Raw genomic sequence first — 19,729 nt, 5'->3', positions numbered from 1 at the left:
CCATCATAGTTATGGCAGGTAGAGTCAAATATGACGAATTTGTGTTGTGTCACTGGTTGATGAGTGTCGGCACGTAGGGCCCGGGTTTCCCCATGGATAGGCAAGGGGCCATCCCCCGCGTCCACAAGATGAGTTGACGTCGGGAAAAGCGGGCCAAAGATTGACTTATGATGGGAGTAAAAATGACTGTATAGGCAGGATCTGGCCGCTTCCATGTCGACCAGAAGCCTGGCTTTCACCCCGTTCAGCCTCATCTTGTTGTAGAGTGGAGGGCAATATTTGAGACAGGTGGCCCCCACCACTGTTTTACGGGGGAGGTCCTAAAAGTCCAACTGTCGTGGATCGCCTTCTTCTTCCTCTTGCTCCGTCTTCCCAGGGTCGATTTCCTCTGTGGGTGCAGGTTCGAACTTGGGCCCCTCATTTTTTAGCGAGGAAAATTTACATCGGCCTCGGATGATTGATTTGCGCCTAGCAGCCTTCAGTTGATCCCGGATGTCATGGAGTGGATACCTGCAGCTGCATGTTTTTTTTTTTTTTTATGCGAGGAAGAAGGAACCAAAGGCCATGAGCCCGCAGTAACAGTTCCCTCCAAGAGAAAAACAAAATACAATAGAGAGCCAAATTCAAGATCCGATCATTTTGAGATGACTGGACACACTGCGTTTGAAAGACTGGAGATCATGGGCAGCAGGAAATACAGACAGAGGGAGACAGTTCCAGAGCTGACCTGTTGCATAAATGAAAGACTGGGAGTAACGGTTAACTCTTGCATTAGAGAGTTGGACAGAAAAGGGATGAGAGTTTGCTGCCAGACAGGTGCTACGCGCCCGTCGTAGAGGTGGAGGAATGCAAGCAGACAGTTCAGAGGAGCAGTGACCATTAAAGTAGCGATAGAAAAGAGATAAAGATGCAACAGTGCGGCGAAGAGACAGAGGTTGAAGGGAGTCAGTAAGAGGAGGAGAGTTAATGAGATGAAAAGCCTTTAACTCCACCCTATTGAGAAGAGCTGTATGTGGGGAGCCTCCCCACACATGAGAGTTGTTCTCCACACAGGGGCGGATAAAACCTCTGTATAGAGTCAACAATTGTGCAGGGGTAAAGAAAGAGCGGAGTCGGCTTAGCACACCCAATCTCTTGGAAGCAGATTTTACAAGAGATGTAATATGATCTTTCCAAGATAAGTCCTGAGTAAACGAAACCCCAAGCATGTTCAAGGATGATGCAGGATTAAGCTGAATATTATTAAACATTAATGGGTATACCTGTGGAAGATTTTGTCGGGTTGATAGGTGTAAGAACTGAGTCTTAGATGCATTAAAGACAACCATATTATTTTTACCCCAGTCAGCGATACGAGCCAAGTCAGACATTAGGTGTGCCATAGCCTCATCCCTTGTTTCTTGAAGTAACTGTTGAGATGGGCGTTGCGGGAACCGAATGGAAAGGTGAAGGGTGGAGTCATCAGCGTATGAGTGGATAGGGTTAGATGTACAGCTTAGATCATTGATGAATAAAAGGAAGAGAGTTGGTGATAGGACAGAGCCCTGAGGAACACCACTGTTGATAGATCTAGGAGAAGAACGATGGCCGTCTACAACAGCGGCTATAGAACGACCAGAAAGGAAGCTAGCGATGAAGGCACAGATAGAAGGATAGAAACCGTAGGAGGGCAGTTTGGAAATTAAAGATTTATGCCAGACTCGATCGAAAGCCTTTGAGATGTCAAGTGCAATGGCAAAGCTTTCGCCAAAGTCCCGAAAGGAGGATGACCAGGAGTCTGAAAGGTAGGTGAGAAGATCACCAGTGGAGCGTCCCTGACGGAACCCATACTGACGATCGGAAAGAAGGTTGTAATAGGAAAGATGCCTTAAAATTTTTCTATTAAGAATTGACTCGAAAACTTTTGAAATACAGGACGTTAAAGCAATTGGACGATAGTTGGAGGGTTGGGAGTGGTCACCCTTCTTTGGGACTGGCTGAATGAGAGCAAACTTCCAGCAAGAAGGAAAGGTACAAGTTGACAGACAAAGGCGAAAGAGTTTGCCTAGGCAGGGTGTAAGCACAGAAGCACAGTTCTTGAGAACAACAGGAGGGACCCCATCAGGCCCATATGCCTTGTTAGTACTGAGGCCAGTGATGGCAGAAAATACATCAACTGAAGAAATTTTAATGTCAGCCATGAGGAAGTCAGAGGGGAGAAGTGATGGAGGAACAGCACCGGAATCGTCTAAAGTGGAATTGGAGGAGAAAGTCTGTGCGAAGAGATCTGCTTTATCAGTAGAAGAAATAGCTACAGAACCATCAGAGTAGAAAAGAGGAGGGAAGGATGATGAGGTAAAGTTGTTAGAAAGATTTTTGGCAAGGTGCCAGAAGGAGCGGGAAGAATTCGAGTTGGAGAGTTGAGAGCATTTAGTATGGATGAAATTATTTTTAGTAGAGCGAAGAACAGACTTAGCACGATTCCGGGCAGAAACGTAAAGATGATGTGATTCAGGGGTGGGTTGGCTCCGGTACCTTTTGTAGGCCCTCTCCTTGTTGCGGACAGCATTAGAACAAGCGTGATTAAACCAAGGCTTTCTTGCGTTAGTCAAAGGATATGAGAAAGGAATGTATGCTTCCATGCCCGAGAGAATAACCTCCATAATGCGCGAGGCACACTCAGATGGCTCCCGGCCATGGAAGCAAGAATCATTCCAGGGAAAATCAAAGAAGTACTGCCTGAGGGCCTCCCAGTTCGCGGCTCCAAAATGCCACAGACGACGTTTCCCTGGAGGGTCCACAGGCCGTACCGGAGTGATAGGACAGGTTAAGGTAATAAGGTTGTGATCGGAGGAGCCCAACGGAGAGAAAAGATTAACAGAGTAAGCAGAAGGATTAGTTGTGAGGAAGAGGTCAAGTATGTTGGAGCTCTCTCCAAGGCGGTCAGGGATACGGGTAGGGTGCTGTACAAGCTGCTCTAGGTCATTAAGGATAGAAAAGATGTAGGCTTGTTCACCAGGTGGATCCGTGAAAGGAGAGGAGAGCCAAAGGTGGTGGTGAACATTGAAATCTCCAAGAATGGAGATTTCAGAGAAAGGAGAAATGGACAGAATGTGTTCCATCGTAGAAGAAAGATAGTCGAAGAATTTTTGATAGTCAGTAGAATTAGGGGATAAGTAAACAGCACAGATATATTTAGTCAGAGAATGACAGGAAAGCCGAAGCCAGAGTGTGGAGAATTCAGAAGAATCAAGTTCAGGAACACGAGAGCAACATAAGTCGTTGCGTATGTATACACAACAGCCACCTTTGGCTTTGAAATGAGTATAGAGAAAATAGGAGGATACAGAAAAGGGTTTGCTGTCGGTTGCCTCAGACAGCTGAGTCTCCGTCAGAAAAAGAAGGTGAGGTTTAGAGGAAGAGAGGTTGTGCTCAACAGAGCGAAAGTTAGATGAAAGGCCACGAATGTTGCAGAAATGAAGAAGAAGAGAGTCAGACAGTGGTTCCAGGCACCTCGAGTCGTCACCAGAGGGGCAGATGGCGGGGACATTTATGGTCCCCCCCCCCTAGGGACTCTGAGGCTTGATTAATAGACGCCATTTTTGTTGATTTTTGAAAAGGAAGTGTAGTGTATACTGTGCATGTAGTTTGGTGAAGATAGTTAGAGAAATTTGTACTGGAGAGCATGCTGGCCTACTCTCTGTGTAACTGAGACACTGAAAAAGTTCAGCAAAGGGGGATGGTCAGGAACTAGTCCTGAGGGCTGATGAAACGGGAGCTCCAGCACTCCCTGTCATCAGCTTTCCATCCACCTCGGGAGTACTGCCCTGCTCGACTGGTGCTTCAGTCTACTCCTGTGGAGAACTCCCCGGGATTAATTAGGATGAGGTTCGGGTTCTCCTTGTGGCTGAGGCGTCTGTGGGTGGGGTGCTCCCTGGGCAAGCTGGGTGTCGGGGTGGGGCTGGTGTGCAGAATAGACAGATGTGGCTTGACTTGTGGTGCAGGTTTGTTCGTGGGGGACTTATTCACCACGTTAACCCCTAAAGACCTATGTCGCACGATCGTGCTTTTGTGTGATTTGACACACCAGCCTATCCCGCACGATCGATAAAGACACAAAAAGCTGGGGGAGGGTAACTCCGCCCCTTTGGTGATGTATATGGGATCAGACCAATGAGAGCTAGAGTGTCCGGGGTGGTATGACGTGATTGGCCCCCTAAGGTGGGGGAGAAGGAACCTCCCCACCACCATCACTTTACCTCACTCAGCCCCATTGCATCATCTCCACATTGTCCCCTCGCAACCAACCATACCCCAACATTCCCTATACAGCATTGTGTGCATAGCAACCCTTCTCCCCTATCCCTCCATCCTCCTCCCCCTTCCAGCCACACACACTCCACCTCAACGTTTCGCCTGGCTTGTTTTGTTGCTATGGGAGTATGTCACACTGACATTTCATCCCTAGGGAACACTTCACATTGACATTAGTTATGTATATATAATTATTTACCATAAATAATGCATTTTCTGTACATTTTCTATTTTCGCCCATGGGGGATTGGTAACTTTTTTGCATCTTTGACGGGCGATTGTGCAATATGTATTTGATCAATCTGGCTGAAACATACATTTTCAGGCGTGTAAATTCAGTCTCTTGAAATATGGAAGAAAAATTTTTACCTTGGTGAAAGTCGAAAAATCGACCCAGTTTTGCGGCTGGAGGGACAGACCTGCTGAGCAAATTGCGTACTTTAGGGGTTAATTTGCTGAGGGGTGGGTTGGTAGGTCAGAAGGCATTGTATGAGTTGGATGTCCTTGTCTGGGTCTCCCGTCTGGTCATGGATCGTGAAGTGCTCCTTGACCATGCTGGGGAGGACTCTGAGGAGGGTGTTGAAGGTGTGTTGTTCCCTGGTTTCATCATTTGCCTCTGGGTAGGCGGCGATGACAAGGCACCTGGCCTGGATCAAAGTGTCATCCAGGTTGCCATCATATTTCAGGCTATGCAATTGGGAAAGTGCCACCACTTTTCCTTGTGAGGGCATGATGGTCTGGATTATGAATTTCATAAAGTTTTGCCATGTGAGCCCTGGGACGATTTTTGGTGCAATATTTGCTGCTGCTTTACCCAATAATGAAAGTGTGATCGCTATTTTCTGTTTTTCATCCTCGAACCTGATATCTAGTAATGGCTTAGTAATTGCTTAATACGTGTGGACGTCATATTGTTCTGGGTCGAATTTAGGCAATTGTACATGAGGCTTGGTTGCCATTTTGCCGGTATTCCTAAATGCCCCTCTCGTATGCCCGAGTCAAGAACCACTGCTGTCCCCCAGTGTTATGCTAGGTGTTTTTAGGCGGCTTCCCACACTAGAAACACCTAGGATGTGGCTTGGTCCTTTCTAGACCGGAGCTTAAATATCAAGAGAGAGGCAGGACACAAAAACTCAGTGCAAAAACCTTACGTGTTTAATGATAAATTCTGAGCTTAGGAACAGGCAGACGTCACAAAATGGTATTCGAGACAATTATAGGGCATGTATTGAGATCATCGGTGGCAGTATTGTGCAGGATACTGTTTAGGCAATAGTTCTGGGTCAAAGTGAACAGCACACTGTTCAGTATTTATGACGTTGGGCAGGAAGGAATTAGTCACTGACATGCTAGGGGAAATTTACACTGACACTAGGGTGTGTGGCTCGGTCTTAGGCCCTACTACACTGAGGAACTTATTATCAGGGCCGAGATGCGGATCTTGCACATTCACTGAGGTCACTATATTCACTACTCGGCTTTTCCTCATGTCACTGTTTTCACTGGGGGTCTACACTCAAGTCACTACATTGCTGGCGGATCTTTTACTTAATTTCCCCTTTCACATATTAACACACCACCCTGTCCATAAGACACTGTTTCACTGTCAGTGCACTTGCACTGTCACTCACGGTCGGGATTCGGGTAGGGTGGCAGTGAGGGCAGAGGGTGGCGGGGAAGCTCACAGCCCGATTCTTGATGGGGGCTGAGCCTCGCCAAAGGCCTCTGTGTCATGCGGCCACAGGACCACTTGTAGGGGCGTTCTCTCTCGGCTGGGGCTGTGTGCGGCAAAGGGCCCTGCACTGTCTGGGCTGGGAACTGGAGTGTGGCCCTCGGGACTGGGGCTGAAGAGGTTCCTGAAGCCTCACTCAGGCGCCTGATGGAGGACGAGTGTCTCCTGCATCTGGGTGGGGAGAGATCCCGCCTGGGGGTCCTGGGGGCGGCCTCAGGGTCCTGTTGGCTGCAGTCTCCTGCAGTAGGGGACACTGTCATGAGCTGGCTGCGGTGCTGGCCTCTGTCAGAGTCCATCAGGTAGGGCCCCACCGGAGCCGGCTGTACTGAGAAGAGCCCTGGGGATAGTACAGGGCCTCTCCAGTAGTCCTCGGGGCTGGGACCTTCCTCCTGAAGGTTGCCTCGTTCATGATGGACAGCAGGATCATCTGCATCCCCGTCGGTCAGCAGGTCTGATGGCAGATCACCCTCTTGTAGTGGAGTCACAGGGGACGAGGAGCTTTGGAGCTCCTCCGCGGCACAGCTACCAGCCATTGCTGGGTTCCCATGGGCAATGAAATGATAGCGGCTACCGGCCGGCCTTTGTCATCAGTGCAGCTGCTGGCTGTTGCCAGGGCCTGACTCCCTGACGGAGGCACAGGCAAAGTGCGTCTACCAGCTGTCACTTGCCTGTTGGAGTGGCTACCGGCCGTCACCGAGGCTCCGTATAGAGGACAATGTGCTGACGAGGAGTGGCTGCAGGCTGTTTCCTGCCAACGGGCGCGGCTACTGGCTGTCACCTGCGTCGTGTCCTCTGAGGCAACTACAGGAGAGGGGACGTACCCTTCTCTCCCCAGCTTGGCTACTGGTCATCGCTGGTTCCTGTAGGGGGGAATAGCAGCACCTGGCAGGGGAGCGGCTACCAGCTGTCTCCTGCTGTGTGCCCTGGCTACAGGCCATTGCCTTTTAGGGGTGCAGCTACCGACCGTCTCCTGAAGGGCAGAGCAGCTACTGGCTGACTCCTGAAGGCCTTCCAAGGATCTACCGGCCATCTCCTGAAGGGCTGAGCAGCTACTGGCTGTCTCACAAAGGGCACGGCTGCTGGCCATCGCTGGGGTGCTCCTTGGAGCTGAGGGAATAGCTCCACCCTGATCCTGTCGAGGGTCAGCTCGCCCGCAAGGTAGTCTCTGTTTCCTGCTATGGTGGCGGCGGGCGAGTTCTGGGTCATAGGGGTGTGCGGCCCGAGCAGACTTACTTCCCTGTCGCCCGGAGTCGGGCCGCGCTCTGTCTGCCCCTCCAAAGGCTCCTCCTGGGGTGTTGTGGTGCCCTCGGTGACTATTCCTGCCATTTTAAGAGGGCTAAAGGAAACAGCAATGCACATTCTCAGTTAGGAATTTCACACACAGCACAATGAGACCTGATCAGAAACTCCTCAGGTTTGGGAAGGTTCCACACACCCATGCAGTTACACGTGACACAACCAGTCATATACAGGGGAAATGGGAGACAGAGCAGTAGGGGTTAGGAGATAATAGAGGCATGGTGTGGAGAGGCATGTAGGAGCGCATGGGGCCTGGCAAGCATAAAACTGCTCTCACCTCAGTACTGATCTTGTGAGATACTCCTTAGAAAACTCACCTCAGTACAGTACTACTCTTGTGAGATATTCCCTTTGAAGAAATAAACTGTAATCAAACCCCAGATGCATCTTTATCTTTCTCCTGTCATCTACGACAAGTACAACAAACATTCTGTCCTTCGTAAAATTCCTTCAGTTCAATAAACAGTTGCAATAGCTCACCGACGACTACTTATATTATAATAAGGAGATTAAGAGAGCAGTGCAGGAAAAGAAGAAGTGGCTAGAGTGGTTACAGGAAAGAAATTCAATTGAAATAAGAACTGAATATATTGAGAGGAAGAAGCACGTAAAGAGACTAGTAAAGAGGAAAAAGAAGGAGGTAAATGATGATGTAGGAAGAAAAATGAGTGCAAACTACTCTGAAAATAGATAGTTATTTTGGAAAGACGTGTGGAAATGTAGACATGAAAGTGGAGAGAAATGTGAAGGCGTGAAGGATGCAAGTGACAGATTATTAACCTGTGGGGATGAAGTAAGGACCAAATGGAAAGTATATTTTAAAAGCCTGTTGAATGGGAATAGAGAGAGCAGAACCACTGTAAACTTGACTGGTTTTGGGGGTGTGCAGAGAAGGAATGCAGTGCCATGAAATGTGACACTTGGACAGGTGAAGAATCCAGTGAAGGGGCTGAAAAATGGGAAAGCAGCTAATGTTGATGAGATGTATGCAGAGATGATACAGTGTAGTGGAGAGAGCGGAATTAAGTGCTTGTTGGAGATAAACTGTGTTAGAAGGCTTGGATGAGTGAAACTGTGCCAGCAGAATGGAAAAAGGCTGTGATTGTACCCCTGTACAAAAATAATGGTGAGCGAAGTAAGTGCAAGAATTATCGTGGAATAAGCTTATTGAGTGTGGTAGGGAAGGTATATGGAAGAATTATTATAAAGTAAACAAGAGAGACATCAGAGGTCCTAGTGAGTGATGAACAGGATGGTTTTAGGAGTGGCATAGGATGTGTGGATCAAATATTTGCAGTGACACAGATAGTGAAGAAGGCTTGTGAGAAGGACTACAAGGTGTTTATGACATTCATGGATCCGGAAAAAGCATAGGACAAAGTAGAATGAGAAGGATTGTGAAAGGTTTTGCGCATGTACTCTGCAGATGATAAGTTGCTAGGTGCCGTCAAGAGCTTTTATGATGGTAGTAAAGCATGTGTAAAGGTTTATGGGCCTCTAAGTGAATGGGTCACGATCGGTGCGGGCGTGCAACTAGGTTGTGTGATGTCCCCGTGGTTGTTCAATATATACTGTATATGGATAGGGTGATGCAAGAAGTAAAGACACGAGTAATGGAGAGGGGAATGGCGTTGGTAATGAATGGTGATGGATGGAATATCTCAAATATGTTGACTACTTGCAAATAGTGGACAAGAACTTTGGTAGACTAGTTATGAGTTTAGCTGATGTCTGTGAGTTTCGTGCCTTGACAGTAAATGTAGAAAAGAGTAAAGTAAAGGATACTGAGAGAGAAGGTGACTCCCAGAACGATGTTACAGTGAATGGAGAGAGACTGGAAATGGTGAGAGTTCAAATACCTTGGTACACTGAGAGAAAAATGAGGACAATGTGCAAAAGAATTGGAAAGTAGAGTGATATAAGGAAGGAAAGTAGCTGGTGCAATGAAGACCTTGATAGGTAACAGAGGCTTGGGTGTTGCGGCTGCACGAGGCTTCCATGAAGGAGTGTTAGTGCCAACTTTAACATATGGATGTGAGACTATGGTGTGGCATGAAAATGAAAAGTCAAGAGTGACAGCAGTGGAGATGGGACTGCTGAGGAATGTATGTGGAGTACAGAGAGTGGACAGGATACGAAATAGTGTGATTCGTGAAAGATGTGGAGTGAGGAAGATTGTGGACACCAGAATCGAAGATGGTGTAATGAGATGGAATGATCATATGGAGAGAATGGATAACAACAGAGTGGTGAAAAAGGTACAGTATATCTGACAGAATTTGAAGGAGGAAGGAGGCGAGGCAGGCCAAGGAGAAGGTGGAGGGATATTGTGGATGAGTGTGTGAGGAAGAGATGTTTGGAAGTCGATGAGGCTAGGGAACTGACAAGAGATCGAACTGGCTGGATGAATATTGTGAGAAAAATCGTGTGACCAAAGATCTGGCACCTCTTTTTAACATAACAGCATCCGGACTGACTCTGTCAGAAACGTGTATGTGAAACTACAGAACGTGGTGAATGTTTTTGGCGTATCAGATAGAGCCAGGATACATAGGGCTTGAATGGTGAGTGAATGGAAATGTGGCCCAGTGGAATGGGCAAATTTGGGCTGTCTGGACACTGCTACCTTCACCCTGCCCTAAGGTGGGAAAGGAGGTCCGGAAGGTATATATATATATATATATATATATATATATATATGTGTGTGTGTGTGTGTGTAGCCTCTCTCTCTCTCTCTCTCTCTCTCTCTCTCTCTCTCTCTCTCTATATATATATATATATATATATATATATATATATATATATATATAACTATACTATATACCTAGGCTGCTTCCCCCAAGGAAAGGGAGGTAGCCGAGACAGGACGACACACTCTCAATATACTCATCCACTCAAACACATTCATTTGCATCTTAGCCCCAAAGGGGAGAAGGGACAGATCCTCACTGCACCACACCGCATGAGAGTCAACTGGGCAGTGGAATCAGTGACATCCACAGCAGGGCCCGACAGCAGGGCTAGTTTACCCCTGCCACATCATAATAGACTCATCCCCATACCCACACCTGACCTGATCAGCTGATCAGACCAAATGCGGGACAATATCCCCTCAGGGCTGCATCATCATTTATCCATTCACAATTTCTCTTCATTTATATCTGTCACGCACAGCCACTCTTCCTTGCTCAACAGACATCCCTCTCGCATCCAACGCTCTCTTCGCACTGTCCATCCATCCTATTTGTGGTCTTTTTCTCAGCCTTACACCTCTCACATCAGATCTAGTTATCTTTTTCACCAATCGCTTATTAACCATTCTCTCTATATGTCCAAACCATCACAACACCCTCTGCTCAACTCGATCAGCATCTCCTGAACAACTCCAGTTATCCTTCGCACTTCATCATTTCTCACTCGATTCATACACGTCACTCCACACATACTCCTCATACACCTCATCTCCATTACATTCAAACGTTTCCTCTCTGCTACACCCATATTCCATGTTTCAGCCCCATATAACGCAATCGGTACCACAACACCCTCATACAACTTTCTCCTCACATCTATTCTAAGCAAACGACATCTAAACTCTTTTTTCACTCCTCCCAGCACCTCTCCTACTTCATTCACTCTAAACTTCATTTCTGCATCTACTCTTCCATCCACAGCAACATGTGACCCTAAATACAGTACTTAAAACACTCTACCTCCTCAAGCAACTCACCATTCAAAACTATATTCATCCTTCTTCCATCTGCCAACCTCGTACACTTCATCACATTACTCTTATTCTCATTTACTTTCAATTTCCTTCTTTCACACACCCTTCCAAACTTCTTTACCAACTGTCTCAATCTCTCCTCTGAATCAGCCACCAGTGCAGTATCATCTGCAAACAGCAACTGCTTCAGATTCCACTCTCTGCCATCAACATTCACCAGACTCAGACCTCCACCTAAAACTCTTGCATTCACCTCCCTTACAACACTATGCATATAAGTATTAAACAACCAAGGCGACATCACACATCCCTGCCGCAGCCCCGTTCTCATGGGAAAGCAATCACTCACAGTGTTTCCCACTCTTACAAACGCTCTACTATTTACGGAAAAACTTTTCACCCCTTTTAGTAACCTACCATCAAGTCCATACAATCTTAAAACAGTCCACAAAGTCTCCCTATCAATTCTATCATACGCTTTCTCTAAATCCATGAATGCCCAAAACACATCCTTGCCTTTTGCTAAATACTTTTCACACACTTGTCTCACAGCAAACACCTGATCCACGCATCCCCTCACCCTCCTAAAGCCACACTGCTCGTCACCAATCATTAATATATATATATATATATATATATATATATATATATATATATATATATATATATATATATATATATATATATTTACAGTATACTGTATACCAGTTTACTTATCCACACACATTTATTCGTACCTAAGCCCCAAGGGTAGAATAGACAGATCCTTACCACACCACAATGCACATGGGTCAAGTGTGCAGTGCCCGACAGCTTGGCTGGTTTACCCCTGCCACATCACAATAAAGACAGCAAAGAGGAGATTAGGGAGAGGGAAAAGTCAATGTATACTTTATAGAAAAGTAACTGTGAAATAACACATTATAGGGAAGAAATTATCATAGTGGTGGAAGAATTTCATGATCTATGCAGCTCAGATGACAGACGACGAGTCAAAGGAAACCCAATATCTACATGAACTCCGGCTATAACTGCAGAAGATACAAATACAGCTTTGAGAAGTATGAAAAGGTTTAGAGCATTATGTCACAGTAGATTAAAGATGCAGGAAAGACTGCCATGGGAAAACGATCAAAACTCTTTACGAAATGTATCAAAAGTCACAACAACCTGGAAAGGTTTAGTAATAATATTAATATAAGGAGAATTGAAAGATCTAAAAAATAAAAAAAACACTAAACAATTATCCTGTTGTCAGTTACATACAAATGATTCATAAAGACCATCACCAACAGTATTTCAGACGTGGTGGACTCTTACCAAACTGAGGAACAAGAAGGCTTTCGAAGTGGATTCTCAGCCATCGACCACATACATATAATAAGTCAAACAACTGAGAATACAAATGATTAGAGAAAATTTTTCTGTATGACGTTCATTGATTATAAAAAAGCTTTTTGACTCAATAGAAACAAAAGCAGTATTAAGTGTAATTTGCAGACAAGGTGTAGCTGAAATCTACAGGAAAGAGAATAAGGATGATGTTTCTCAGGAAGTAAATACCAGCTTCACCTCTAGATTTCAGAAAAGTAAATGTACTTATTGTAGTAAGCTTGGTCATACTACGGAGAGATGTTTCAGGAGACAGCGTGATGTGAACAAAAAGGAGTCTTTAAATATTCAGTCAATTGGTCTAGTGTCCACTCTTGAGAGTTCCCAGAATTCTTTAACTGAGTTAACTGAACCTGCTTTGAGGGGTAACTTAAATTCTCATGATGCAGCTCCTCTTTTGAGCAGTAACGTGGGTGACACTCTCAAGAGTTCATGTGCTAATTTCCTGTCTGATGGTTTTGTCAGTCCTCTGGACAGTAATGACAGGAAAGCAGTTAAAATATATCGTGATACAGGTGCTTGCCAATCCCTTATGCTGACCAGTGTTCTAGGCTCTAATGTTAATTCCTCTGATGAAACTGTAATCTTACAAGGTGTAGGGAATAATTACTTCTCTGTCCCTCTGTGCAGAGTGAATTTAGAGTCTGGTTTTGTTAATGGTTCCGTTATGGTTGGGTTGGTTGAGACACTCCCAATGTCAGGTGTAACTTTCTTACTTGGAAATGATATTGGTGGAAGTCAAGTGTGTCCAGCTCCTCAGTTGTCTAGTGAGCCAGTGGCTGCGGCCCAGGATTGTGATGTCCCTGATGTGTTCCCTGCATGTGCTGTCACTAGGGCTAAGTCTAAAGTTACTGGTGATTTAGAGGATAATGATGATGATGATGTTATCCTAGCTGACACTTTTCTTGCTAATTTGGACCACTCACCAGATGAGGCAGTACCCCGTAGTGTTGATAATTTGTCTCGTCAAGAGTTGGTTGAGTTGCAGGTTGCTGACCCTGAGTTGAAAGGTCTAGCTAACTCTGCTTACAGTGAAGAAGAGTCAGCCGGTGCTTCTACTTGTTATTATGTAAAGTCAGGAGTACTTATGAGGAAGTGGAGACCCCCAACAGCATCAGCCGACTGTGAATGGGAGGTTGTACATCAAGTTGTCATCCCTCGTGTTTGTAGGCAGGATATCATTAGAGTGGCTCATGATTCCAGTTTGGCAGGACACCTTGGAGTGAGGAAGACTGTGGCACGCATTTTGAAACACTTCTACTGGCCAGGTATCTTCAGGGATGTTTCCTGGTATTGTAAGTCTTGTCACACCTGTCAAGTTGTGGGGAAGTGTAATCAGACCGAAAAGGTTGCACCTCTAGTTCCCATTCCTCCTTTTGAGGCGCCATTCACCCGTGTCTTGGTGGATATTGTGGGCCCTCTTCCTAAGACTTCTTCAGGATTTTCTTATGTGTTGACCATGATTGATATGGCTACTCGTTATCCTGAAGCCATTCCACTTAGAAACATCTCAGCAAAGAACGTGGTTAAGGAAATGCTAGGGTTCTTCACAAAGTTTGGTCTGCCCAAGGAGGTACAGTCAGACCGAGGAAGTAATTTCATGTCAAATGTTTTCAAGCAGTCTCTGAAAGAGTTGGGCATCACCCAGATCACGTCTTCAGCTTACCATCCCCAGACCCAAGGAGCGTTGGAGAGATATCATCAAACACTCAAATCGATGCTCAAGAAATACTGTTTGGAACATCAGAAAGACTGGGATAAAGGTCTTCCATTCGTTGTGTTTGCTGCAAGAGAATCTCCAAATGAATCACTGGGCTTCTCACCTGTTGAACTACTGTTTGGCCATGAAGTAAGAGGACCCCTTAAGTTACTCAAGGAATGCTGGCTGTCGGAGGAAGATGACGTCAACCTGCTGGAGTATGTGATGAAGTTCAAAGAACGGCTGTCCACTGCTTTACAGCTGGCGAGAGAGAATTTAGGAGCTGCTCAGGAGAAGATGAAGACTTGGTATGATAAGAAGTCCAGGTTACGCCACTTTCAGCCAGGAGATCAGGTTTTGATTCTGCTACCAGTTCATGGGCAACCTCTTCAAGCCAAGTTTAGTGGCCCTTATTTCGTGGAGAAGAAACTCAGTGATGTCAACTATGTCATCGCCACGCCAGATCGTAGAAAGAGCAAGCAACTATGTCACATCAACATGCTAAAGTTATATCACAGGCGGGACGAAAATAATCCAGTCTGCACTGTAGCTGTTCCACCCGAGTCTGCAAGTGAAGCTCTCCCATGCAGTATGAGCCTGAGTGATAGTTTGGGGAAGAATCCTGATATCATGAATGATCTCCAGACTAAGCTTTCTCATCTACCACCCAAGGAAAGGCAGGAGTTTTCGGCATTACTGCAGGAGTACCCGCAAGTGTTCCGTGCCACTCCAGGAAGAACCACTGTGTTGATGCATGATGTCGATGTTGGAGACGCAAAGCCAATTAAATTGCCTCCTTACCGTGTGAACCCAGTGAAAGTTCCTCTCATCCAGAAGGAGCTTGGCTACCTGTTGGACCACAAGATGATTGAGCCCTGTCAGAGCGAGTGGAGTTCTCCTGTCACTCTAGTCCCTAAGCCAGGTGGGTCACAGAGGCTTTGCATCGACTACAGACGTGTTAATCAGATAACTAAAACAGACACTTACCCTCTCCCTCGTGTGGAAGATTGCATAGACAAGATCGGAAAGGCTAGGTACATAAGTAAGTTTGATTTGTTAAAGGGATACTGGCAAGTACCTATGACTGAACGTGCTAGGGAGATCTCATTTTTTGTGACAGTAGGAAAGACCTTTGCATGGTCTGTAATGCCATATACAGATTGTTTTAGAGTAATAAGAAATTTCCTTTGTAAATTTCTTTTTTCTTTGTGGGGAGGTGTTACATAGCCTATGATTTCATCATCCTTTGTGTAATTTTAACGCACAGTTGCTGCATGTTTGATCACGAGCGTGTTCTGCCTCAGTCCCCCCCTTCTACCGTTATAGTAGAGTAAGTCGTCCTTTCTGTTATTCAGTGCGGGATTGTCGACCGTTTGTCCCCATCGCTTCATTTGCGCGTCCTTATTACAAGTTGTATCAAGCTCTGCTGGCCCCCATATAATGAGCTCAATCTCTGCATCATGGCCACTTAGATCTGCTCCTCATTTTGTTCACATCTCTGTCCTCCCCTGTACAGGTATTATTATTGTGAGTGCTCAAGAAATCTCCAACCATCTAGCAGCTGTGTGTAATTTGAGTATAACTGTTGTTGCATTTTTTCTTGTACTGTATAGCATAAGTTTAATTTGTGGGCCTAGTGAAGTTTTTGTAATTCGTGTGGGGTTCTTTATGTCAGTCATTTCTGATAATAGTTTGTATCTGTAATTATTTATCTGGCATTCACTGAGTATTATCTGGTATCTCATTTTATCAGGGCTGACTTAGATAAATTTACTCTTGCTAATTTCGTGTTAATAGAGGCTATTGCAGTTAACCATATATTTAACCTGTTTTTGCCATTACATTATCCTTATGAGTCCTGAATGTTTTGTTGTTAATTTAAGCATTAAACTTTAACTTGTAATTTTACCTAACTCTTTTGTTTTGAACCTGGAACTTTACGGGACAGTAGTGACTCTTCGTATTCTCACTTAAAGTGTACATTATCTTTCTCTGTTTCGTAACAATATATATATATATATATATATATATATATATATATATATATATATATATATATATATATATATATATATATATATATATATATATACAAAGAGAGAGAGAGAGAGAGATGATTCAGTTTCCTCATGGCTTCTGTGTTTTAATATCTCTTGGAAATTGAATGGCTATGCTGAAGAAATTAGTTATATGATTAAAATCAATATACAATAACTTTCTTAACAATAATAATACTCCCACCTTGACGGCCTAGTTCTTCGATAAGTAATTCACATCCTGTTCAGTTTTCTACCCGCTGCTGACTGTGATCACCTAATTACTATGCAACTGTAGTGTAAACCATCACTGCCTTTCAGATTATTGCAATGCAGTATACTGTACGGACAATTGTGGTTTTCAGTATTCCTAGTAGACCGTAAGTATTTTTCTCTCTCTCTCTCTCTCAAATATTTCATCTTGAATACAGAAGGCTTGAGGGCCACGTGCAGACAGCAGACTGCTGGCTGTACATCCCTGTCCTGTTCTAGTGCATCATAATATTGCCTGACACATCGTAACTTACCTTACGTTGGCTGACGTATGTACGGTGGGTGATGATGTAGGTGAGTTCTTCGGAGGTAATGGATGGGTGCTGCTCTGGAAGATCGTGAGTCATCAGAAACCACGGCAGTCCCCACACTACACCCAGCCCGCCAAAGACATAGAACACAGACGGCCATCCTCCCAAAAACTCAGTGTTGCATAGCCACCCTCCCAGGGACATTGCCAGTACTGTGCCGAAAGGGGCTCCTGAGGAATATAAGGGTTGTCTGTATACAGCTGGCCTTGATGTAGTTTCTGTTCGTAGAGGAAATGTTCAACACCTACTATGGGTTTCAGAGGCCGTGTTACATCGTTTTTCGGGAATAACGTATTAGCAAACAGTTGCATAAGTGTGATATTTTGGCAGAGCTTGTTTCACACCTTGCCCTAATTTTCGGTAATATAGTGCGTTACCAAAAGTGGAGAATTAAGGCACTTATCCCTGACACGTGATGTTAAACTCCGACCTGAATATCTAGGAAACGGACATGGATACCGTGACGTACCTGTGACGTTAGTCCGTAGGCTCCACCCTCACCCCCCCCCAGCTCTCTCTCTCTCTCTCTCTAACATGGAAACAAAGGCCACTGGCGCATACCTTGTACATGTATATAACTATTTGAGAGTGACAGATAATCTGAATGTAAAGGCAAGAGTAGGGTAGGGTACGACCGTGAATGATAGAGTGCAATGGTTTGGTGGTTTGCAGGCGTTGTGTGTTTATGTGATGGATTGTATGGGTTTGGTTGTTTTAGTATATAGCATCAACTGTGAGGTGTTATATACAGGTATATATCTGTATAACAACTGTATCTATGTACATCGACTGTGTATCTACTGTATATCTACTGTATATACAGCAGATACAGTAGATATACAGTATACCATAGATATACAGTAGATATACTGTATATATATGGTTTTCTTAGCATATCTACTGCAAAATGTTATATGGTTCTCGTTTCGTCAGGTTGTGTTCGTAGTCAGGTGGAATGAGGCAGTTGAGGCTTGGTCATTTATTAGGGGTTGGGTAGAGGTCGAGAAAGGGTAAGGGTGGAAAGGTAGTGTAGGGTAAGTACATTGAGGGAGATGCTGGCGAAAATAGGACACACAATTTAAAATACTTAAAAAAAAAAAAAAAAACGGAGAAGGAGAGGGGCAATGGGACATTTATAAAAAGTTCATAGGAATGCAGTGGGGTGGTTCTGGGCAAGTTCTATTAATAGGTCATTGTAGACGACGGAAGCACGAGGAGTTATGATGGGTGGATAAAATGATGCAAACAAAATACCCAGCACACGTTTTATTTTAGTCCTCATCACTATCGAGGAACAAGTCGCTTTGTCATTGCTGTCGAGGTTGATTATGACGGGATCCTTGCCTTCGTGTATGTTGTCCTTGGACCAGTACTCATCCTCAAAGGCTCGGGATTGTAGGACCGCACCCGCCCACACCTTTTAAGTGGCACAAAACCTGGCTTCCTCCAGCATGGCTTGCAGATCCGCCTAGGTGAAACGGCGTAGCGAGAAGCGCACATGCCATTTCATGCACCCCCAAACCTGCTCGATGGTGTTGAGCTCAGGATGAGCAGGTGGCTTGTGGACGACCTTATGGCCCCAAGTGCAGATGATGTTGTCAACCATGTATTGCAGCTCTGGTTGGTTTTGCTTGCAGATGAGCAGCAGCTCAGGCCGTGTGGCGTGTGGTGGCAAGGGTAGTCTGCGGTGCTCCAGCCCTTTTATGAGATCCGCTTTCTTGGTGGTGGTGGTGGGGCAGCGACTCTTCTCCGTTAGCTGGCTGTGATATGGCACATTCTGCATCACCAATACCGACGGCTCAGCCAGCGACGGGAGGAGCTGCAACGTCAGCCAGCGCTTGAACAGCTCGCCGTTCATTCGCTGTGGTATCACTGCTGGTGTTTTTGACGGGGGAGCAGAGGAATATATGCTCGATGAAACTGGCAGCTGTGCCAGCTGCCACCACCATGAAGTGCTCCCCTTCTCCAGGCAGTACCTGATGGCTGTACGTGGCAGGCTTAGTGCAGTCCAATCACTCCATGCTGTGGTTCATCCTGCTGGTGAACCACGTCTCATCCAGGTAAACCACCTGCCTCCCCTCCTCCAGGCATCATTGGAGTGCCCGGAGAGCACTGATTTGGCAGCACACGATGTCCAGGGACTCCTTCCTCACATCTCACATACATCTACCACTGTGAGGTCTTGTTGTGGAATCCCATGTCATGGATGAGCCGCCACACCGATGTCTCTGAGGTTTCTTCCGGAATGATGCTCGCCATCTTCAGGTCATTCATCAGGGAACCAATCGTGAAGCTTTGTTTGGCAGCAAACTTGGTGTGGACGTTATGGTGCATGGCGCTGATGGTGAAACTGTCAGAGACAGGCGGTGTTGCGTGTGCTGTCGGTGTCCCAGGCCGAGACCTGATGGTGGACCGCCCTCACCATCATGCCCATGCTTCTGCAACCCAGTCATAAGGCCTGTGTAGGGAAAGACCAATATGTATGTCTGATGTGGCGCATGAAAAACCAAATAAATGCTCTTTATGGCATTGTGATAGACAATACGGTTTTCGCCAAGAAAGATCCACCATTGACATACTCAATCTCTTAACTCATACCATCCATCAATCAATTGATCTTTTTGGAGAAACTCATGCAGTAGCTCTTGATATCTCTAAAGCTTTCGACAGAGTATGGCACCGTTCCCTGCTGTCCAAACTCCCTTGCTATGGACTAACGTCTTTTGTTCCTTTGATTTCTTCTTATCTTAGTGACAGGAAAATAAGAGTAAAAGTAGATGATGTATATTCGAATTTCCACTCAATTAACGCCGGCGTGCCGCAGGGATCAGTTCTGGTGCCAACCCTATTTCTGGTTCATATTAATGATCTCTTATCTGTCACTCACAATCCCATTCACTCATATGCAGATGACTCAACACTACATAGTTCATTCACACTCAGACATCCATTTACAAAGTCTAATAT

At 45.4% G+C, this 19,729-nt stretch overlaps 1 pseudogene; it reads right to left on the bottom strand.

Annotated features, from left to right (window-relative positions):
- The window catches only part of LOC145405332 (sialin-like), a 356,107-nt pseudogene that overhangs the window by 208,942 nt on the left and 127,436 nt on the right, over nucleotides 1-19,729 (bottom strand).

The sequence above is a fragment of the Coenobita brevimanus genome, chromosome 66 (genome assembly GCF_032717465.1).
Source record: "Coenobita brevimanus isolate Jiangsu-jjx chromosome 66, ASM3271746v2, whole genome shotgun sequence".
Taxonomy (NCBI): domain Eukaryota; kingdom Metazoa; phylum Arthropoda; class Malacostraca; order Decapoda; family Coenobitidae; genus Coenobita; species Coenobita brevimanus.
The sequence above is the reverse complement of the archived record's forward strand: the minus strand, read 5'-3'. Positions and strand labels throughout refer to the sequence as shown.